Source organism: Tiliqua scincoides, chromosome 6 (genome assembly GCF_035046505.1).
Source record: "Tiliqua scincoides isolate rTilSci1 chromosome 6, rTilSci1.hap2, whole genome shotgun sequence".
Lineage (NCBI taxonomy): Eukaryota > Metazoa > Chordata > Lepidosauria > Squamata > Scincidae > Tiliqua > Tiliqua scincoides.
In genome coordinates, this window is record NC_089826.1 from 89779866 (window position 1) to 89800127 (window position 20262).

The following is a 20262-nucleotide window of genomic DNA, read 5'->3' on the forward strand; positions in this document are numbered from 1 at the left end:
AGAAGAAGGAATGTCTTCAAAGGATAGTCTGGATTTATTTTGGTTTGGAAGGAAGACCAAGAAGTCCAAGGCTTCTTGGTAGTCATGTGATACTCAGGACCTGGTTAGGGATGTAAATGTTACTGAGCCACTGGGGAAGAGTGACCATGCTACAGTCTGTTTTGCCGTGCATTTTAGAGGAAGAGTACCAAGCAAATCTGACACACAAACCCTTGACTTCCGAAGGGCAGCCTTCCTTCCAATGAGGAGACTAGGTAGAAATAAGTTGTAAGGGAAAGTAAAAAGAGTCAAATTCCTCCAGAGTGCATGGAGGCTGTTTAAACAGTAGTAGAGGCCCAGCGGAAGTGTGTACCACAAAGGAAGAAGGGCTTGACTCAATCTAGGAGGGTGCCTGCATAGCTAACAAGACATGTTAGAGAGGCTCTACAGGGCAAGGAAGCTTCCTTCCATAAATGGAAGTTTTGCCTGAATGAGGAGAATAAAAAGGAACATAAACTGTGGCAAAAGAAATGTAAGAAGGTGATACGGGAGGCCAAGAAAGACTTTGAGGAACGCATGGCCAGCAACATTCAGGGGAATCATAAAAACTTCTTCAAATATGTTAGAAGAGGAAACCTGCCAGAGAAGCGGTTGGCCCACTAGACAGTGAGGGAGGGAAAGGGGAGATAAAAGGAGACTTGGATATGGCAGAGAAATTAAATGAGTTCTTTGCATCTGTCTTCACAGCAAAAGACTTTGGGCAGATAATGCTGCCTGAATGGCCCCTCTTGACCAAGGAATTGTCAGATAGAGGTTAAAAGAGAAGACACTTCAGATCTAATTGACAAATTAAAAATCAATAAGTCACCAGGCTGAGATGGCATCTACCGAATAGTTATTAAGGAAGAATGAAGTAGCCGATCTCTTGACTAAAATGTGCAACTTCTACCTTAAAACGGCCACGGTGCCAGAGAACTGGAGGACAGGAAATGTCACACCGATCTTTAAAACAGGAAGGGGCCCCAGGAAATCACAGGCCAGTCAGATTAATGTCTTTTTCAGGTAAGATGGTGGAATGCCTCTGGCCTAGATGCCTTAAAAAGAGGACTGGACAAATTTCTGGAGGAAAAGTCCATCACAGGTTACATGCTGTGACGGGTATGTGCAGCCTCCTGATTTTTAAAAGTAGCTACCTCAGAATGCCAGGTACAAGGGAGGCACCAGGATGCAGGTCTCTCTGCGCTCCCTGAGGCACCCTGAGATACAAAAGCTGGACAGGATGGGCCTATAGCCTGATCCAGCAGAGCTCTTCTTACATAAAAGCCTCAGAGGAAAAGTCTCGGTGGGCTTTGAGAAAGGTTTGGATAGAAGAGATTTGACTTCTAGGTTGTGCAGAGCCTGCTGTCCCCTCCTTTGGTCCCAGCAGGCCCCGAAATGCAGAGTGGAAGCATTTCAAAGGCTTCAGCTCAATGGCACCACCAGGGTTTGCGTCACCTGGTGCGGGAGGCCAGTGCATCACCCCCATGATGGACCTCCTCCCACGCACTGGTGGGGCAATGACCTGGGCTGTGGGCATGGTGATGAACCATTGCCCACCCCACTGGAAGTACCTTTTTGGCTCTACCTTTTGATAGAACACAGATATTGCAATGTGTTTTTTTCATTGCATTCTGATGTAACAAATGGTATATAACATTATTCCTACAAACCATGATTTTAGCAATTTTAGTCACTATTGCATGTCACCTGGTGTGGCTTGTACCCTCTGCACTCCCTAGCGACACCACTGCTTCATCTGGGTGCACCAGGGCCAAGGGGGGGTGATATTTGTGGTGCAAGGGTAGCATACAATTAAAAAAAATTTTAAGCCTGTTTTTAAAGTGGATTTGACTATCTGTGAATTTTGGTGTCCGCTGGGTCCGGGAATGGAACCCCCGCAGATGCCAAGGGCTCACTGTAATTTAAGAGAAAGGAGAGTTTGGGGTGACCACGGTGAGTTGAGTGGAGAGGGCCACAGGCAGCGACAGTACAGAAAATGAGAGAAGGAAGATAGAGGAACGAAGGCCTCTCACCTCAAGTCTTACACAATCAGGAAAAGTGGTGTGCTCAAAAATATGCAAAGTACTTATTTTCAGAAGACTCATACTAGATTTTCACTGTGATCCTTGACACTTAAAGAATTTGTTGCCTGCTGGTGTATTATGTAGCTTTGCCGACTTTCCCCAAGGTCAGTCTTCCTACAAACGTTTCCTCATATCATGTTAATGTATGTATTTATTCTGATTTATGCAACAAGCTTTATTTTAGAGCCTTTGCCTCGGTCGTTCATGTGGTTTTCACTTGGTGATATTATCATGGGACAATCTGTCAATTCAAAAATTAAAAAATACATCTTGCCAGTCACCATAAAAGCCATGCAAGTAAGTCACTTCCCCTGCCTCAAAGGGGGGCCGCATCCCATGCGGGCAGACAGAGGATGCTGCCTCCGTCTTGCTCCTCTTCCAAGAATGCAGACTGAGTAGTCCTCATCCCTCCTGCAGGAGAGACTTGGAGCAGGGCAAAAAGGGAAGGGAGGCGAGCCTCTCAGTGCTGCCCAGCAGGTGTTGATGCAATAGGGCTGCTGGGCAGGAGTCTGGCAGGGATGCTGTCCGCTCTCATGATTGGGGAGTGAGAGTCTGAAAGTGGCAAAAAAGGCAGGAGGAGAGGAAAGGGGCATGCAGGTCACAAACCAACAGGTCACACAGTCTATCAATCCAGAGAAAATCCGCCATCATTCAGTTACCTGCCCACAGTGTGGGCCATTTAACTTTTATTGTGCATTAATTAATGAGCCATTTTAAATACAGGCACACGACAGCATCATCCATTCTACAGTTTTATGCCCCTGTCTGCATGAAGGAGGGAAGCTCTTTGACACTTGAGGAGCACGTGCTGCAGCACCAGGCATTCAAAGCTCAGCTCAGGGCGCAAAATGAACTGGCAGCCGCCCCATGAGTGCCTTCCAGACCCAAATTCACTCCCGTTGTGGAAATGTTCTCTGCAGGGATTGAGATCCTCAGTACAAAGCATCCTGTCAGGAGGAGACTGTTGCAAATTCCTTCTTGTGAATTTAAGGACAGACTAAGAACTGAGACATTGTCCAACTTGCCCGAGTGCAGGGCTCGAGCTGTAAAAATCCTTCTTGGTGACTTTCTGAGAAGTGCTTAAACAGATATCAGTGCCCAGGACTTCATCATAAAAAGTACATTTCAAGAAGATCTAATGTAGGGCAGCTAACATTACAAATCCATTGAGAACTTGCAGGAAGTCTTAAAGTTTTTTCTGGGTGTTTTCTGAAAATGCTTCTAACCTTGTGACCCTTTTCCAAGTCGAAATGTGGGGGAATCTCCCAGCTGCACACATCTCACCACAGCGAAATCTTACAAGGCAAAATCTTTCCAAACCAGCAACTGATTTATCAGCATTACTGACTTGGGTCTACAAAAATGTTCTAAAGAACCCCGTGGTCTTCAGTCCTTTAAAATATGGGAGCATCTTTCACCCCAGGATGGAAACATGGAGGCCCTTTTAATATTTCACTCTTTATGTCACTCATATTAACAAGGGCTCTCTAGACCCTGCCCGCAGGCCAGATCTGGCACCTGTGCGAACAATACTTACTGTTCCACGGAAGCCGTCCTTCCCCGCCAGCGATCTCCCCCAAACGGAGCTCCCGCCTGCCACTTCCAGGTTCCGTTGTCTCAGCAGCCACTGCTCCCAGATTTCTGGGCAGGTGTGGAGGGCTGAGCTCAGTTTGGGGGAGATCGGTGGTGGGGAAGGGCCGCTCCCCGGTGGAAGAGTAAGCACCGATTGTGCCGGGGAGGCCTTTCTCATTGCACCTCTAGATATCCTCGGGCCTTGGGAAGGACGTGATACTTAGCAAATGGCAGCCACCATCAGGTGTGCTAAGGCTAATCACTGATAACACAGGCCAACACACATTTTGCTTCCTTAAACATTACACCAATTCCTGGGTATATTTGGGCTGCCGATTCAAAAAATGGCATCTGTTTTGCCCTATCACGTCTAGTTTTGGAGATATAGTATAGCCTCATTAGTGAATGGTTCAAGCAGCTTCCTATGAGGAAGCCTACACCATGGCTTCCTCATGAGGAAGCTGCTTGAACCATTCACTAATGAGGCTAAACTATATCTCCAAAACTAGATGGCAAAACAGATGCCATTTTTGGAATCAGCACCCCAAATTCATATCAAACCACCATAAAGTTTGGGAAAAACTTTTCTGCCCCTCAATTTTGTAGGCCTGTGAAATGAATAATGAAACACCTAAAACACAATAGGCCAGATAGAACTGTGTAGGTCAGTGTTTCTCACACATTTAGCACTGGGACCCACTTTTTAGAATGAGAATCTGTCAGGACCCAGCAGAAGTGATGTCGTGACGTCATCAAGCAGGAAATTTTTTACTATCCTAGGCTGCAATCCTATCCACACTTACCCAGGAGTCAGTCTCATTAGCTATAATTGTTCAAAGCATATGCATAGAAGCCTGTTAAAGGTACAGATCTGTAACATTTCCCCAAACGCAGTCACATACCATGGTAGCATCAAGTTTAATATATTAAAAATAAAATATTGAAATGTATGGGGACCTGCCTGAAATTGGCTCACAACCCACCTAGTAGGTCCCAACCCACAGTTTGAGAAACACTGGTGCAGATGACAAAAAGAAAAATCAAGTTTGGGTCATTGATATTGCCATCCCAAGTGACAGGAGAACTGAAGACAAAACATGAGAAGATGACAAGGTATCAATTTGGGTGTATCCAGGAGGAGAAGGACAGCATTGTGTCAATTGTCACTGGAGCCCTCGGAGCAGCGCCTCAAGGTCTGAAGAAACACCTTGACACTCTTGGGCTTGAGCAAATTGCACCAGCTCAGCTCAGAAACACTGTTGCAAAGAACAGCAAGAATCCTACGAAGATGCCTCTGTGATTCCCAGGATCTTGCCTAGATCCCAAATTGCAGAATAAGATTAGCCCAGCACAGGCTGTGATGAAGTAGTCAACAATAATTGAAAATTATTTTGGTGCTGTTGATGAAATTGACAATACAATATGGTGTAATCCAGTTATTGTTGTAAAGAAGAATGGTTGACTTGTGGGTTGACACACAAAAAATTGCTGGGAACACTGCCCAATCTGACAGAATTCAATCTGAGTAAATACTTGAACTTTTCATGGGCTCACATGGCCATTATTATTATTATTATTAACAGTATTTATATACCGCTTTTCAACTAAAAGTTCACAAAGCGGTTTACAGAGAAAAATCAAATAACTAATGGCTCCCTGTCCCAAAAGGGCTCACAATCTAAAAAGATGCCAAGGAATACCAGCAGACAGCCACTAGAACAGACAGTGCTGGGGTGAGGTGGGCCAGTTACTCTCCCCCTGCTAAAAAAAGGAGCACCCACTTGAAAAAGTGCCTCTTACACAATTAGCAGGGGTTATGGCCCTCCACACACCCCAATTCTACAAGACAAATGACACTGCGGCAAGACTGCGTCAGGCAATCTAAGGGAATTATACCATCTGGCAGCTGCAACAGTTGTGGTACCACTATTTTCTGGTATCTGGAGAATGCCAGGGTGGAAGTGGTTCTGGAAAGGCCCAGGGGGCACAAAATTATTTAGGGAAGGGGACATGCTGCAGATGGGGGGAAAGGGGAGGAACTGACTCACCAATGGCGGTTGTTACTTTTTCAGCCATCAACATGGCCTCAGGGTTGCATTTTAAAGACTAGGGGCCCCATCCAGACAATACCATGCAGCACTGCATGCTATTTGGGGTGGGGACCCAACAGCCCAGGAGAGGTAAAGCAAGATTTTCCTCACATTTCCCCAAAGGCCGTCTATAAGTCTCGTCAGGCCTACAGCAGCTGTTTAGTTGCCATAAGTCCAAGGAGACCCAGGAAGCATTTTGGGGCAGGAAAAGGAGGAAGGGATCTTGGTGTGCACAGCTGCCGTCCTCCCCTTCCTGCTTACCGCCCAGCCCACTCCCTGCCCCAAACCACCCACTATCTTCCCCCAAACTGCCCCCACCACCAGGTTTGCCCTATTGTGGTGTTTTCTTGTTTGCCCTTCTTCATTTACCCCAAACCGAATGGCAATAGAGACCTTAGTCTTGGGCCATGAACCCCAGAGCAGGTAAGTCCAGGTCTCAGGTGAGGTCCTTGCCATGGCCAATCCCACTAAAGGGTGGCCATCACTGGCATGCTCACACACCTCCCTTTGGCACATTTGCCCCAGTTTGCCACCCAAGTACTGGATGCATCACGGGGGGCTGCCTGCCTGCCTGCCTGCCTGCCTGCCCACCCACAGTTGTCAGGACCAAGATCTGGGACTAGTGTGAGCACTGCCGGCACAAAGGGGCCAGGTACGCAGCATCCGTGCTTGGCTCTCCTTCTGGCTGGTCCTTCTTTGCCCTCACCCAGCCACTCCTGGGCCCTTTCCAGCTTCTCAAGCGCCTTGTTCTTGCCTTTTATTTTCCTTCTTTTGACGACTGCCTTGATTATTCACTCAGGAGGGAGTCGGCTGCACGGACTACCAGTCTTCACGGCTGCCTGCCTGTTAGGGGAGGGCTCTACGTTCTGCTGAGGGGGAGGCTTCTCCAAGGCCATGGGGTCCAGGCTAGCACTGGATAGAGCCCCACTGCCAGAGCCGTCACCAGAGGGGGGTCATTCGCCTCCCACAGCATGCAAGCAGCTCCTCCCCTCCCCTTTGGAGCCATGTGGGCGGGGGTGGGGGAAATGGAGGCAAATGGCTCCCAAGGGGAGGGGGAGGAGCTGCAAAACTTAATGCACCCCCCCCCCTCTAGCAAAGCCTCAGCAGTGATATTTTATGTCACGGCCAGAGTTCAAGAACACCGAGCTACACGGAGCTCAGCTGTCCAGGTCATGCAGCTTAGAGGGCAGCTGGTCACAACTGATGAAGCTGTTAAACGCGGTTTCAGGAAGAGACAGGCTGGCGGTGAGTGCCGGTGGCTGTACAACCACCAGGTCTTCTTGCAGCCGCGCACAAGGGACACATTGTCAGCTCAGGTGCCATTGTTTTCTTTTTGTTATTTACAATTTTATTAGCATGTTTTCATACATGATAATGTGCAAAGGATCAACACAGTGTGAAAAATTAAAAACAACATCCTAATAAGAGGGCATGTTGTTTTATCCCATGTTGCTAAGTTATGGCCTGGAGCTTCCAGTGCCGGTGAGCCTGCAGCAGGGACGGGCCATGGATGCAGGGAGGGAGTGGGAGGACCGGGTATTTCTGAGCAGAGGGGGTGAGGAATCGAGAGGGGCATGCTGGAGCTTACCCCCTCTTTTTAAAACCTCCCCGTTCCTTTTCTCTCCTCTCCATGAAAATAGGTGGTGCGTGTCCAAGGAGGTGATCAGGCAGCCTACCAGGAAGTAGATGCAAAATGTTTTCACTTACTTCCTGCAGGCTGTCCAATCACACAACCCAGAGGATGCAGTGAGATTTTTTTGGTGTGGCCGCACTGGTGCTAGTGGCGGGGACAGGAGTGGGCTGCCGAAGAACCCTAAAGACATAAATGAGGCAGAACCCCCTTTAGAACAGTTGTGCAGCTTCTTCTGCAACAGGCTTGCTCTTCTCTGTGCGTTGTAATTTTATATTGGATGATGCTTTCCAACAATGCACTCCCAGCAGGCGCCAAATGGCCAGGAATTTCCCATTTAGCAGGTACTTTGGTTGCTTTACGCCTGAGGGGGGACATGACTGAGGCATACATAATTATGCACTGGAAGGATAAAGTGAATAGAGGGATGCTCTTTACACTCTCACAAAACACCAGAACCAGGGGACATCCACTAAAATTGAGTGTTGGGCGGGTTAGGACAGACAAAAGAAAATATTTCTTTACTCAGCGTGTGGCTGGTCTGTGGAACTCCTTGCTACAGGATGTGGTGACGGCGTCTGGCCTGGACGCCTTTAAAAGGGGATTGGACAAGTTTCTGGAGGAAAAATCCATTACGGGGTACAAGCCATGATGTGCATGTGCAACCTCCTGATTTTAGAAATGGGCTATGTCAGATGCAAGGGAGGGCACCAGGATGAGGTCTCCTGTTATCTGGTGTGCTCCCTGGGGCATTTGGTGGGCCGCTGTGAGATACAGGAAGCTGGATTAGATGGTCCTATGGCGTGATCCAGTGGGGCTGTTCTTATGTTATGTTGAGGGCACCAGGATGAGGTCTCTTGTTATCTGGTGTGCTCCCTGGGGCATTTGGTGGGCCGCTGTGAGATACAGGAAGCTGGACTAGATGGACCTGTGGCCTGATCCAGTGGGGCTGTTCTTATGTTCTTAACTACAATTCCCAGGAGGCCTTGCAGGTCTCTTATTGTCTTGTGTGCTCCCTGGGGCATTTGGTGGGCCGCTGTGAGATACAGGAAGCTGGACTAGATGGACCTGTGGCCTGATCCAGTGGGGCTGTTCTTATGTTCTTAACTACAATTCCCAGGAGGCCTTGCAGGTCTCTTGTTGTCTTGTGTGCTCCCTGGGGCATTTGGTGGGCCGCTGTGAGATACAGGAAGCTGGACTAGATGGACCTGTGGCCTGATCCAGTGGGGCTGTTCTTATGTTCTTAACTACAATTCCCAGGAGGCCTTGCAGGTCTCTTATTGTCTTGTGTGCTCCCTGGGGCATTTGGTGGGCCGCTGTGAGATACAAGAAGCTGGACTAGATGGGCCTATGGCCTGATCCAGTGGGGCTGTTCTTATGTTCTTAACTACAATTCCCAGGAGGCCTTGCAGGTCTCTTATTGTCTTGTGTGCTCCCTGGGGCATTTGGTGGGCCGCTGTGAGATACAGGAAGCTGGACTAGATGGGCCTTTGGCCTGATCCAGTGGGGCTGTTCTTATGTTCTTAAACTACAATTCCCAGGAAGCCTTGCAGGTCTCTTGTTATCTGGTGTGCTCCCTGGGGCATTTGGTGGGTCACTGTGAGATACAGGAAGCTGGACTAGATGGGCCTTTGGCCTGATCCAGTGGGGCTGTTCTTATGTTATGTTGAGGGCACCAGGATGAGGTCTCTTGTTATCTGGTGTGCTCCCTGGGGCATTTGGTGGGCCGCTGTGAGATACAGGAAGCTGGACTAGATGGACCTGTGGCCCGATCCAGTGGGGCTGTTCTTATGTTCTTAACTACAATTCCCAGAATGCCTTGCAGGTCTCTTGTTATCTGGTGTGCTCCCTGGGGCATTTGGTGGGCAGCTGTGAGATACAGGAAGCTGGACTAGATGGGCCTTTGGCCTGATCCAGTGGGGCTGTTCTTCTGTTCTTATGTAAACTCCACAGCACAGTTCTGTTCGAGCAGGAATTTCACGTATGAAATCTAAAATGATTTGATGTATACGCACATGGAGATGCCAGCACTGGCGGACTGGGAGGCAGAAGGGCAAAAGCCCCGGGTGCTGGGGCCAGGAGCCTGGAGGGGCGCTGCTGCTGCAGTCTTCCCCCCCCCCCGCACTGTCGCTTTTAAAAAATGGTGGTGTCGGCAGCTTCTGTGAGGCTTTTTCAGCCTCGGTGTGTGTGGGGGTGCAGGCTGGCTCCTCCGCCCCCTCACTACCCCCCAGCCACTGCCCTCCTACCCACCTGCGCCTGTTCTGTTTTCCCTTTGAATTTTGCTGCTCTGCCCGGCTAAGGTCCGGTGTTCTCCCCTTTCCTAAGTCTCCAGTCGCTCAGCCAATCAGTTTCCAGCAAGCTCCTGGTCTTTTTCTTTTGGAACAGTACAGAGCATTTCACTGGCTGATCATCAGCCAATCATGAGCCGCCTTCCTTCTGTAGCCTCGCTCCCTCAGCCATTCATTCTCATTCCACGTGCTGCTGGCAGTCTGCTCCTGCCTTCCCTGGTCAGCAGAGATTTTTTTGGCACCAGCTGGTGGGTAGATTAAAAGAAAAGCATCCTGCTGTAAGTACTGCTTTGCTCAATTACGGGGGGGGGGGGGGGGAGAGAAGGAAAATTCAATTTCTTAGCTTTTTGTAAAAAAAAAAAAATTATTTAGGCTGCAACCTTAACCACTTTCCTGAGAGTAAACCCCACTGAACAAAATAGGACTTACTTCTGAGTAGACCTGGTTAGGATTGTGCCCGTATATATATATATATATATATATATATATATATATATATATATATATATATATATATTTCCTTGTTTGAGAAGTGAGTAGTAGAGCACCTGCTAGCTATTACTAGAGCACTGAGCATTCATAATTTGGGAAGGAGGAATGCAGAACTGGATTATTTAGCTTTAAGAAAAATTATTTTCTTGTTTGAGAAAATGAGCAGTGGCAGTTCTTGCAGCCACCCCCTCCTAGCCTGTAATAGAAGCCACTAAATATTCATAATCTGTTGGGAGGCAGGGAATCGGGTGTCTATTATTACAGTTATTCTGTGCCACTATTAATAATAATAAATATATATGCAGTAAATAAAGAAGACCTGAACTTAATGAGTACTGCTGCTGATGCTTTATTCTAATGCTCTAATGCCAATGCTCCTTACTGTTGTTTTACATAAAAAAAATCACGCATTTGCTTGCTACAGTGCTGTGTTCAGTAACACGCTATCATGCTGTCTTGGTCTTCACTGTTACTCAGTCCACCACTTAGGCAGTTATCTGTGGGAAACAGAGATAAAGAAAGCAGGACTAAATTGGCCTTGCCTTGCTTGATTCACACAAGTCTCTTTTGCTGACCTTGTGGTTTTCACCATGGCCAGGAGTCTGGGTTCGCTTGCTACAGTGGTGCAGCCTTGGAATAGTTTCTCTGATGTGAGACGGCTAATGCTGCTGTGTTGTGCTGCTTCTCCATGCTCTCTTGTGAACCACTCACGCAAGTCTCTTTTGCTTTCAGTGAACTCACATGCACTTGTCTGTTTGGCTGTCAGTGTCTCACTAACACTGCAAATCTGGTCTTGTGGTTTTATGCCATAAATATCTATGTTGCTCTCAGTGTGCTCAGCAGGGTTCTTCCCTATGTGCTCAAGCAGTCCAGTGCTGCAAATTGAGCCTTCTGTGCGACATCAACACGCTGCTGTGGTGCTGTCTCTCTTAGGCAGCGGTGTGTGGAAAGCTGCTGCAGATGCTAAGTGCAGGACTAGGTTTATGTTTCTTCTTGTAGAGTCAGCATAAGCCAAGTGGTGCTCAGTACAGAAGGTTAAGACAATAGAAAAGGAAGCCGTCAGGTGCTCTCCTTAAATGTATGCTGAAGTACTCATGCAATTACTTATAGCATAATTTTCATTAAGTATTCAACTGCAGATATATATTCATGATACTCAATAAAAGCATCAATAAAGGCTAATACTCTTCATTTTATTAATTTAAAATAAAGTTTTAACATTATATGTGTTTTTAAAATCACTTTTTAAAATCACATACGTTTGCAAATAATACATTTAATTAATTAATTAATTAAATTGGGGGGGGCATCAAAATTTTAGTTTGCCCAGAGTGGACAGATGGCACTGGATGCCAGGGAAGTTTAATGTAGTATTTTTTTTTAATGTGATATTCACCTGAAAATTCTAAAAGCTCAGGTGAATGTCATCGGGGGGGGGGGGGGGGAATCAAATGACTGCCTTGAAGTTCCCTGGCATTTCCACTTATGTATACAATTAATTTGATAACAGAACCAACACTCCTGGCCAACTGATGACTTCACGTTGACTGCATCTGGGAATCCTTTCTGCCAGGTCAGAACTTCTTAAACTTTTTACCACCAGGACCCACTTTTTAAAAGGACAATCTATCACAACCCACTAGACAAAAGGAGATCTAAAAACAAACAACATTTTATTAATAATAATTATTACTATTAAAAATTTAAAAATTAAAATTATTAATTAATAATTAGGCTCCTGTGCTCCCAAGGTTGCTAGAAACCTTATATATAATAATAACCAATAATAATAACTAGGTATTTATATACCGCCTTTCTGGTCATTGGATTATATAGTATGTTTATGTAGACATTTGCTAGATTCTTCCTAGAAATGGGGTTTGAGGACTGTTCCCCCAAACCTCTACAGTCATTCCAGGGTACCCAGAAGGCTGAACTGGAGATGTGCAGTAAGCGACTTCCAGGTCAGAAAAAACGGCTGAAACTTGTGGACACTTCAGATTTCACACATGGTCTACAGCACTCCGGTTACTAGAGAAAATTGAAAAAGATGACATTTTAATTTGGGAGTATGAAATTATCTTATACTACAGATTAGCATTCCAGTTAATGATTTTCTTCTACAAACCGGGTAAAGGTGCTTGCAAAGTTTTTTTTTCTAAATGTTTCAAAAACTTTTTGTGACCAACCAAAAATTGGCTCAAGATCCACTGGTGAGTCCCAACCCACAGTTTGGAAAACATTGTGCTAGGTCAGGGGTCGGCAACCTGCAGCTCTAGAGCCACATGTGGCTCTTTCAGCTGTCTGCTGCGGCTCCTCCTGGTGAAAGTGGCAAAGGGGGTAACAGGAGGCACCTGTGCTGGGAGGGCAGGCTGCTTCCCTCCGCCCCCTGAGCTCACTGCCCTCCTCTCCCTTCACCCCCACCTGCCCCGCATTGGTTTCCCTTTTCAATTTTGCCCGCTCTGCAGGCTTAAGCTCCCTGTTTTTCCCTTCCCCAACTCTCCAGCAGGCTCAGCCAATCAGCATCCAGCAGGCTCCTGGCTTTTTCTGTTGGAATGGCTCAGGGCCCTTCACTGGCAGACAGACCAGCCAATCCTGAGCCTCCCTCCTCCTCAGCCATTGCGAGCCCTTGCAGCCCGCCTTTCCCTGAGCAGGTCCCCACTCAGTGCAAGGAGAGGCTTTTCCTCTACAGCTGAGGAGACATCCTGTGTGTCTACTCAGTTGTAAGCCCCATTACAGCAGATGAAACTGACTCCCAGGAAAGGGTGCCTGGGAAGGCAGCCTTGGAGCCAGTGGGAGCCTACGCAGGTCTGTTCGAGAGTAAGCCCCGATGTAGTCCCTGGGCTCCACCCAGAAAGGTGTGGAGGGCTGTAGCCTCAGCCTCCTCCTGTGCAGGTCTACTCACAAGTAAGCCCTGCTGTAGTCAGTGGGGCTTCCTCCCAGGAAGATGTGGAGAGCTGTAGCCTCAGCCTCCTCCTGTGCAGGTCTACTCACAAGTAAGCCCTGCTGTAGTCAGTGGGGCTTCCTCCCAGGAAGGTGTGGAGGGCTGCAGCCTAAGCCCCTTCCTATGCAGGTCTACTCACAAGTAGTCAGTGAGGCTTCCTCTGAGGAAAGTGTGGAGAGGACTGCAGCCTGAGAGCTCCAACCAACTTGTCTGCTCAGAAGTCCCATTGTAGTCAATGGGGCTTACTCCCAGGATAGTGTGGAGAGGGTTGCAGCCTGAGTGAGGGAGAGCAGGCAGGCAGGGCAGAAGCTGGCCTGTGGCTGCCCCCCCTTCTTCTCTTCCCCACCTCTGGAGTCTGTGTCCTTTCTTCCTTCCAGCAGGGTGCCTCTGGAAGGTGGGGGGAGTTCTTTAGTATCCATGTAAGATAAGCAGATGTCATAACGGCCATATGTATTGGAATCCTGGAAGATCTGGTGAGGAGGTAGATGTGGTGTCAGCAGTGGCCCCTCTAAGGGTAAGGCCTGGGCATCCAGCAGAGTGTGCTGCACAGCTGCAGCCACTGGAAGGCAATGGGGCCCTCAGGGATATAAGGAGCACCTGAGGCAGGAAGAGGGGTGTGGGTTGGAGAAGGAGTGCAGGTGGAGAGGAGACTGACTGGGCTTATTGATTTTGACTTGGATACTCTGACTGATTTGACTGACTTACTTTGGAATCTGACCTTGGACTGTGACTTGGCTTACTGACTTTGGACTCTGCCCTGGATACTCTGACTGACTTTGTGACTAAGGGACTGCTGGAGACACTGGAGTTTGAAGTGTGGCTGCTGTGCCCAAGACCTGCTGAGGACCAAGGGTCTGCTGTAGTGGCGGGAGGCTGCTGGCAGGAGAGAGGACCTCTGCAGGTTGAACAGGGGAGCTACCCTGGAGGTGGGGTCCAGCAGGACTGCAGGGCAGAACCAGGGTCATTTGCTGGGGGAAAGAAGGGGAGCTAATTTGCTTAAAGTGGGCATAATTCTCCAGGCAGAGAATGGCCTTGGAATCAGGCAAAACACCATAGAGGACCAGGCGTCTGGAAACACAGGACAAGAACGTATGACAAAACGAACTAAAAGCTATAAGAGGGGGCTACATTATAAAAATGGGACCTATAAGAGCATAAAGGTAATATATATATATATATATATATATATATATATATATATATATATATATATATATATATATATGCAGTATTATCTTCATTTTAGATGTCAAAAGGGTTTTGTGGCTCCTGAGATCTTTTTTCCTCCAGAAAACGGGCCCAAATGGCTCTTTGAGTGTTTAAGGTTGCCGACCCCTGTGCTAGGTGATGCTAATTATTTTAGGGGCTATCCACTGATAAGTGGATGGGATCATCTGGGCCCCAGGACTAGTGTTTGGAAAACAGAATAGCCTCTGGCTACACAGGAGTTGGCCATCCCTGATATAGCCTGTAAGGACAATAAAAAGAGGTAAACTTCTCAGGCAGAACTTCTACAGATCTCAGATGGATTTTCTGTCTCTGAATGCTACATATTAATGTTGTTTTCCACTAGCCACAATACAACCCACGATCGTTATCTCCGACATGAACTTACAGTTCCTCGAGGAAATAACTCGTTTTAGAATTCATCATTCACACAGATCAGCTCTCTGGATAGAAAACAAGTGAAAAGTCTTTGAAAAGGAAGATGTTGAGTTGCAAGTCAATTTTAAAAACCAACTGTATTTCGCACCATCCCAGCTCCTTGCTTTTTACAGGCAACTACAAGAAACCACTGAGAGAGCCCCAGTTGCACAAAGCACCCTGAGCTCCCCACCAGCTTTTCCAGGTCAGTGCCTCCAAACAACACCTTGCGCTGTTTTTAATTACAGACAGAGCACCAGAACTTCCAGCCGCAGCTCTGGCCCCTGGCGAGCGCATCAGCTGTGTTTACACAGACGTCCTCAAACATCAGCGGGCTCTAATTGGACCTTTCAGAATACATCAAGAGCCCAACTGTAGCACGAGAACAAAGCAGAGTTCTGGTGAATGGCTCGTTCGCCTGCACTGAGGCCGACAGGGCTGGTCTCAGAATCCGTCTTCGCTGACCGCAACTTCACTTAAAGTGTTACCAGAAGAAATCAGTATTGCTTTCAGAGTATTGATACACTGCTTCTTGTTAAAAAAAATCATCTCAAAGTGGCTTAAGTGCAAAACAGTCCCTGCCCCCCAAAAGGCTCATAATCTAAAAAAAAAGATACAGAGGAACACACCAGCCAAAAGTCACTGGAAAAGATGCCATGTTGGGACGAACAGGGTCACTCCCCTATAATAAAAAGAGGGCCACTACTTTTAAAAGATGCTGCTTTATCCTGGGAGCTTTTTAACATTGTGAGCACATTCCTGCGCGCTCTTTGGGTCAGCACAAGGGACTTTGGAGTGTCCGTTGGCTGGACTCAAACAAGGACGCACACCAGCCAGCCTCTGTGCCGCCCAGAGAAGGGAAGGTTGTGCTGGCTGAGGACAGCTGGTGGCTGGGAGGGCAGGTAGCAGGTGGGCAGACCGGGACTAGGAGAAGGATGGGGCTGACCTCCGGCACTGAGGCTGGATCCTAACCCCCTCCTGAGCAGCCCAGCATTATAGCAGGCTGCTCGGATCGGTGCCAGCAATTTCACTGGCGCAGATCTGAATAGCCCCACTGAGGTGGCTGACTCAGGGTCAGGGAAAATAAAATCCCCTTACCCCAAGTTGCCCAAGATCCTCCTCCCTTGCACTGGATACAGCATAGGCCAGTTGGCCTGAGCAGGGTAGGACTGAGCTGTGTGTGAACCTTTTTGTGTCTGAGTATTCCAATGCTTCTGTACTGATTTTGGAGCGAGGATTTCAGAGATGCTGCTATTTTTGGCATAGCATCAATTGATTAGCCATGCCTGAGTGCGAGGATGCAGCATGCACGAGTGTGTTCCCTCTCTAGCAGTCCACCACGAGCGGTTCAGCCAATGGGAAAACAGTCACAAAAGATCAGAAGGGGGGAATGGCAGCCCAGCAGCTGTGGAAGCTGCCCTCGTCCCCACTTCTCTGTGCGCAGTTTGATTGCCAAGCAGGCCAGCACCAGCCATAGGAGTCAAGGGAAAGCTTTTGCTCTGACCCTTGCCTGCCCGCCCGCCCACCCGAGCCTGCTGTGCAAGGCCCCAACCCCAGCTGGCAGTCCCTTGTTCCAGACAGGAATTCTGGGAAGCAGAGATTCCCCAGGGAGGGTCACTCTATGCAAAATGCCCGTTTATTGCTGTCTGTTAATCATGATACCCAACCAGAGGAACCAGATGCTGGAGACAAAAGACAGGGGCGCCATCACCTTCATGCCACACCTGTCAACGTCCCAGAGGGACCTAGCTGGAAGCAGAAGGAAGAAACAGGTAGCCCTCCACAGGGCCCAGAAAGCCAATTCTTCTCTTCATCCACAGACATCATGGCCTGGATGACACTGAAGCAAGACATGACAAGAGGCCCTGTGCCCAGTTCCCCTGAAAGCCACAGCCTGCAGCTCAAGAGGGGAAAGACCAAATCCCCCTGATGGGCAAATGGATCAGGATGGCACACGCTGTGAAAGACAAGAAGACACGGCCCAAACCTCAAAGACAAAGAGTGTGACAGGCAGTGTGGCAGCCATGATTTTGGGACCAGGAAATGAGAACAAGATGACTTGTTGGCAGTCCCCTAGTCCAGAAAATTAGTGACTTCTTCATCTTCCCAACTAAGTACTGAACTACATAAAGCCTGTCTGATCTCTGTGGTTTAGTAATTATCCTCCCTAATCTGTTAATGATTCTCTTGGCCAAAGTTTTTAATTCCATGTTTAACAAAGGAATGGAACAAAACCACCAGAGAAAAAACCAGAAAGAGATGGCACAAATAAAGGGAATCCTTTAACACTACAGCAGGCAGAACTTTTGAGGGGGGAAGGAACTTGTGTGAATGCAGAAACTCCTCCCAAGCGCCATCCAGCCTTTCTGCAAAACAAGCAAACAAACAGACCCAACCTTACAAAACAAGGATTAGTAATTATTCAGAAGCTTTATTCCATTCTCCAGGAAATCCATCTGGCCCTGGAGATTACCAGACGGTGCGGATGAAGGGTAGGCAGTAATCTGCTCATCGCAAATTTCTTACTAACATCCAGAATTAGTTACTTATGCAGGAAAGGGATTGTTAAATACATACTGTAGAGCAGCATTCCCTTTGCTGTTGCAAAGAAGTGGTTGGGTTCTTGAGGAACCAAAGCGTATTTTCAAAGAGGCATTTTTCAAGAGTGCCCTTGTGTGAGGACAGGAACCTGCCCCCCTGTGCTGAATCAGACAGCTGGTTCAGCAGGCCCAGGCCTTTGACTGGCAACAGCTCTCCAAGACTTCCAAAGAGTGAAGACTGTCTGACCACTGCCACCTGAGATCCTTTGGCTACAGATTCCAGGCTCTGAATCCGGGACAAGGTGCACATAAGGTGGGCATTCTATAGTGAGCAACAGCCTCTCTTTAAGAACATAGAACGTAGAATCTCTGTGGGTTAAATTACCAGGCTTGTGCAGCAATGTAATACTGGGGGCGTGCTATCGTCCTCCAGACCAGAAATCTGATGGGGACCTTGAAATGAGGAAACAGATCAGGGAGGTGACAAGGAAGGACAGGGTTGTAATCATGGGGGACTTCAATTATCCTCATATTGACTGGGTCAATTTGTGTTCTGGTCACGATAAGGAAACCGGATTTCTTGACATGCTAAATGACTGTGGCTTAGATCAGCTAGTCACGGAGCCCACCAGAGGACAGGTGACTCTGGATTTAATTTTGTGCGGTACGCAGGACCTGGTTAGAGATGTAAACGTTACTGAGCCATTGGGGAACAGTGATCATGCTGCGATCCGTTTTGACGTGCACGTTGGGGGAAGAATACCAGGCAAATCTCTAACAAAAACCCTTGACTTCCGACGGGCGGACTTCCCTCAAATGAGGAGGCTGGTTAGAAGGAGGTTGAAAGGGAGGGTAAAAAGAGTCCAGTCTCTCCAGAGTGCATGGAGGCTGCTTAAAACAACAGTAATAGAGGCCCAGCAGAGGTGTATACTGCAAAGAAAGAAGGGTTCCACTAAATCCAGGAGGGTGCCCGCATGGCTAACCAGCCAAGTTAGAGAGGCTGTGAAGGGCAAGGAAGCTTCCTTCCGTAAATGGAAGTCTTGCCCTAATGAAGAGAATAAAAAGGAACATAAACTGTGGCAAAAGAAATGTAAGAAGGTGATAGGGGAGGCCAAGCGAGACTATGAGGAACGCATGGCCAGCAACATTAAGGGGAATAATAAAAGCTTCTTCAAATATGTTAGAAGCAGGAAACCCGCCAGAGAAGCGGTTGGCCCTCTGGATGGTGAGGAAGGGAAAGGGGAGATAAAAGGAGACTTAGAGATGGCAGAGAAATTAAATGAGTTCTTTGCATCTGTCTTCACGGCAGAAGACCTCGGGCAGATACCGCTGCCCGAACGGCCCCTCCTAACCGAGGAGTTAAGTCAGATAGAGGTTAAAAGAGAAGATGTTTCAGACCTCATTGATAAATTAAAGATCAATAAGTCACCGGGCCCTGATGGCATACACCCAAGGGTTATTAAGGAATTGAAGAATGAAGTTGCAGATCTCTTGACTAAGGTATGCAACTTGTCCCTCAAAACGGCCACGGTGCCAGAAGATTGGAGGATAGCAAATGTCACGCCTATTTTTAAAAAGGGAAAGAGGGGGGACCCGGGAAACTATAGGCCGGTCAGCCTAACATCCATACCGGGTAAGATGGTGGAATGCCTCATCAAAGATAGGATCTCAAAACACATAGACAAACAGGCCTTGCTGAGGGAGAGTCAGCATGGCTTCTGTAAGGGTAAGTCTTGCCTCACAAAACTTATAGAATTCTTTGAAAAGGTCAACAGGCATGTGGATGCGGGAGAACCCGTGGACATTATATATCTGGACTTTCAGAAGGCGTTTGACACGGTCCCTCACCAAAGGCTACTGAAAAAACTCCACAGTCAGGGAATTAGAGGACAGGTCCTCTCGTGGATTGAGAACTGGTTGGAGGCCAGGAAGCAGAGAGTGGGTGTCAATGGGCAATTTTCACAATGGAGAGAGGTGAAAAGCGGTGTGCCCCAAGGATCTGTCCTGGGACCGGTGCTTTTCAACCTCTTCATAAATGACCTGGAGACAGGGTTGAGCAGTGAAGTGGCTAAGTTTGCAGACCACACCAAACTTTTCCGAGTGGTAAAGACTAGAAGTGATTGTGAGGAGCTCCAGAAGGATCTCTCCAGACTGGCAGAATGGGCAGCAAAATGGCAGATGCGCTTCAATGTCAGTAAGTGTAAAGTCATGCACATTGGGGCAAAAAATCAAAACTTTAGATATAGGCTGATGGGTTCTGAGCTGTCTGTGACAGATCAGGAGAAAGATCTTGGGGTGGTGGTGGACAGGTCGATGAAAGTGTCGACTCAATGTGCGGCGACAGTGAAGAAGGCCAATTCTATGCTTGGGATCATTAGGAAGGGTATTGAGAACAAAACGGTTAGTATTATAATGCCGTTGTACAAATCGATGGTAAGGCCACACCTGGAGTATTGTGTCCAGTTCTGGTCGCCGCATCTCAAAAAAGACATAGTGGAAATGGAAAAGGTGCAAAAGAGAGCGACTAAGATGATTACGGGGCTGGGGCACCTTCCTTATGAGGAAAGGCTACGGCGTTTGGGCCTCTTCAGCCTAGAAAAGAGACGCTTGAGGGGGGACATGATTGAGACATACAAAATTATGCAGGGGATGGACAGAGTGGATAGGGAGATGCTCTTTACACTCTCACATAATACCAGAACCAGGGGACATCCACTAAAATTGAGTGTTGGGCGGGTTAGGACAGACAAAAGAAAATATTTCTTTACTCAGCGCGTGGTCGGTCTGTGGAACTCCTTGCCACAGGATGTGGTGCTGGCGTCTAGCCTAGATGCCTTTAAAAGGGGATTGGACGAGTTTCTGGAGGAAAAATCCATTACGGGGTACAAGCCATGATGTGTATGCGCAACCTCCTGATTTTAGGAATGGGTTAAGTCAGAATGCCAGATGTAGGGGAGAGC

General features: G+C 47.8%; 1 long non-coding RNA gene across 1 annotated transcript in view; it reads right to left on the reverse strand.

The window, feature by feature from the left end:
- Positions 1-11481: 11481 nt before the first annotated feature.
- LOC136656017 (uncharacterized) overlaps positions 11482-20262 on the reverse strand; it is an 89761-nt gene continuing 80980 nt past the window's right edge. Inside the window, exon 4 of the long non-coding RNA XR_010794692.1 lies at positions 11482-12205. This is a non-coding gene — a long non-coding RNA (uncharacterized lncRNA). The remainder of the gene's footprint in view (positions 12206-20262) is intronic.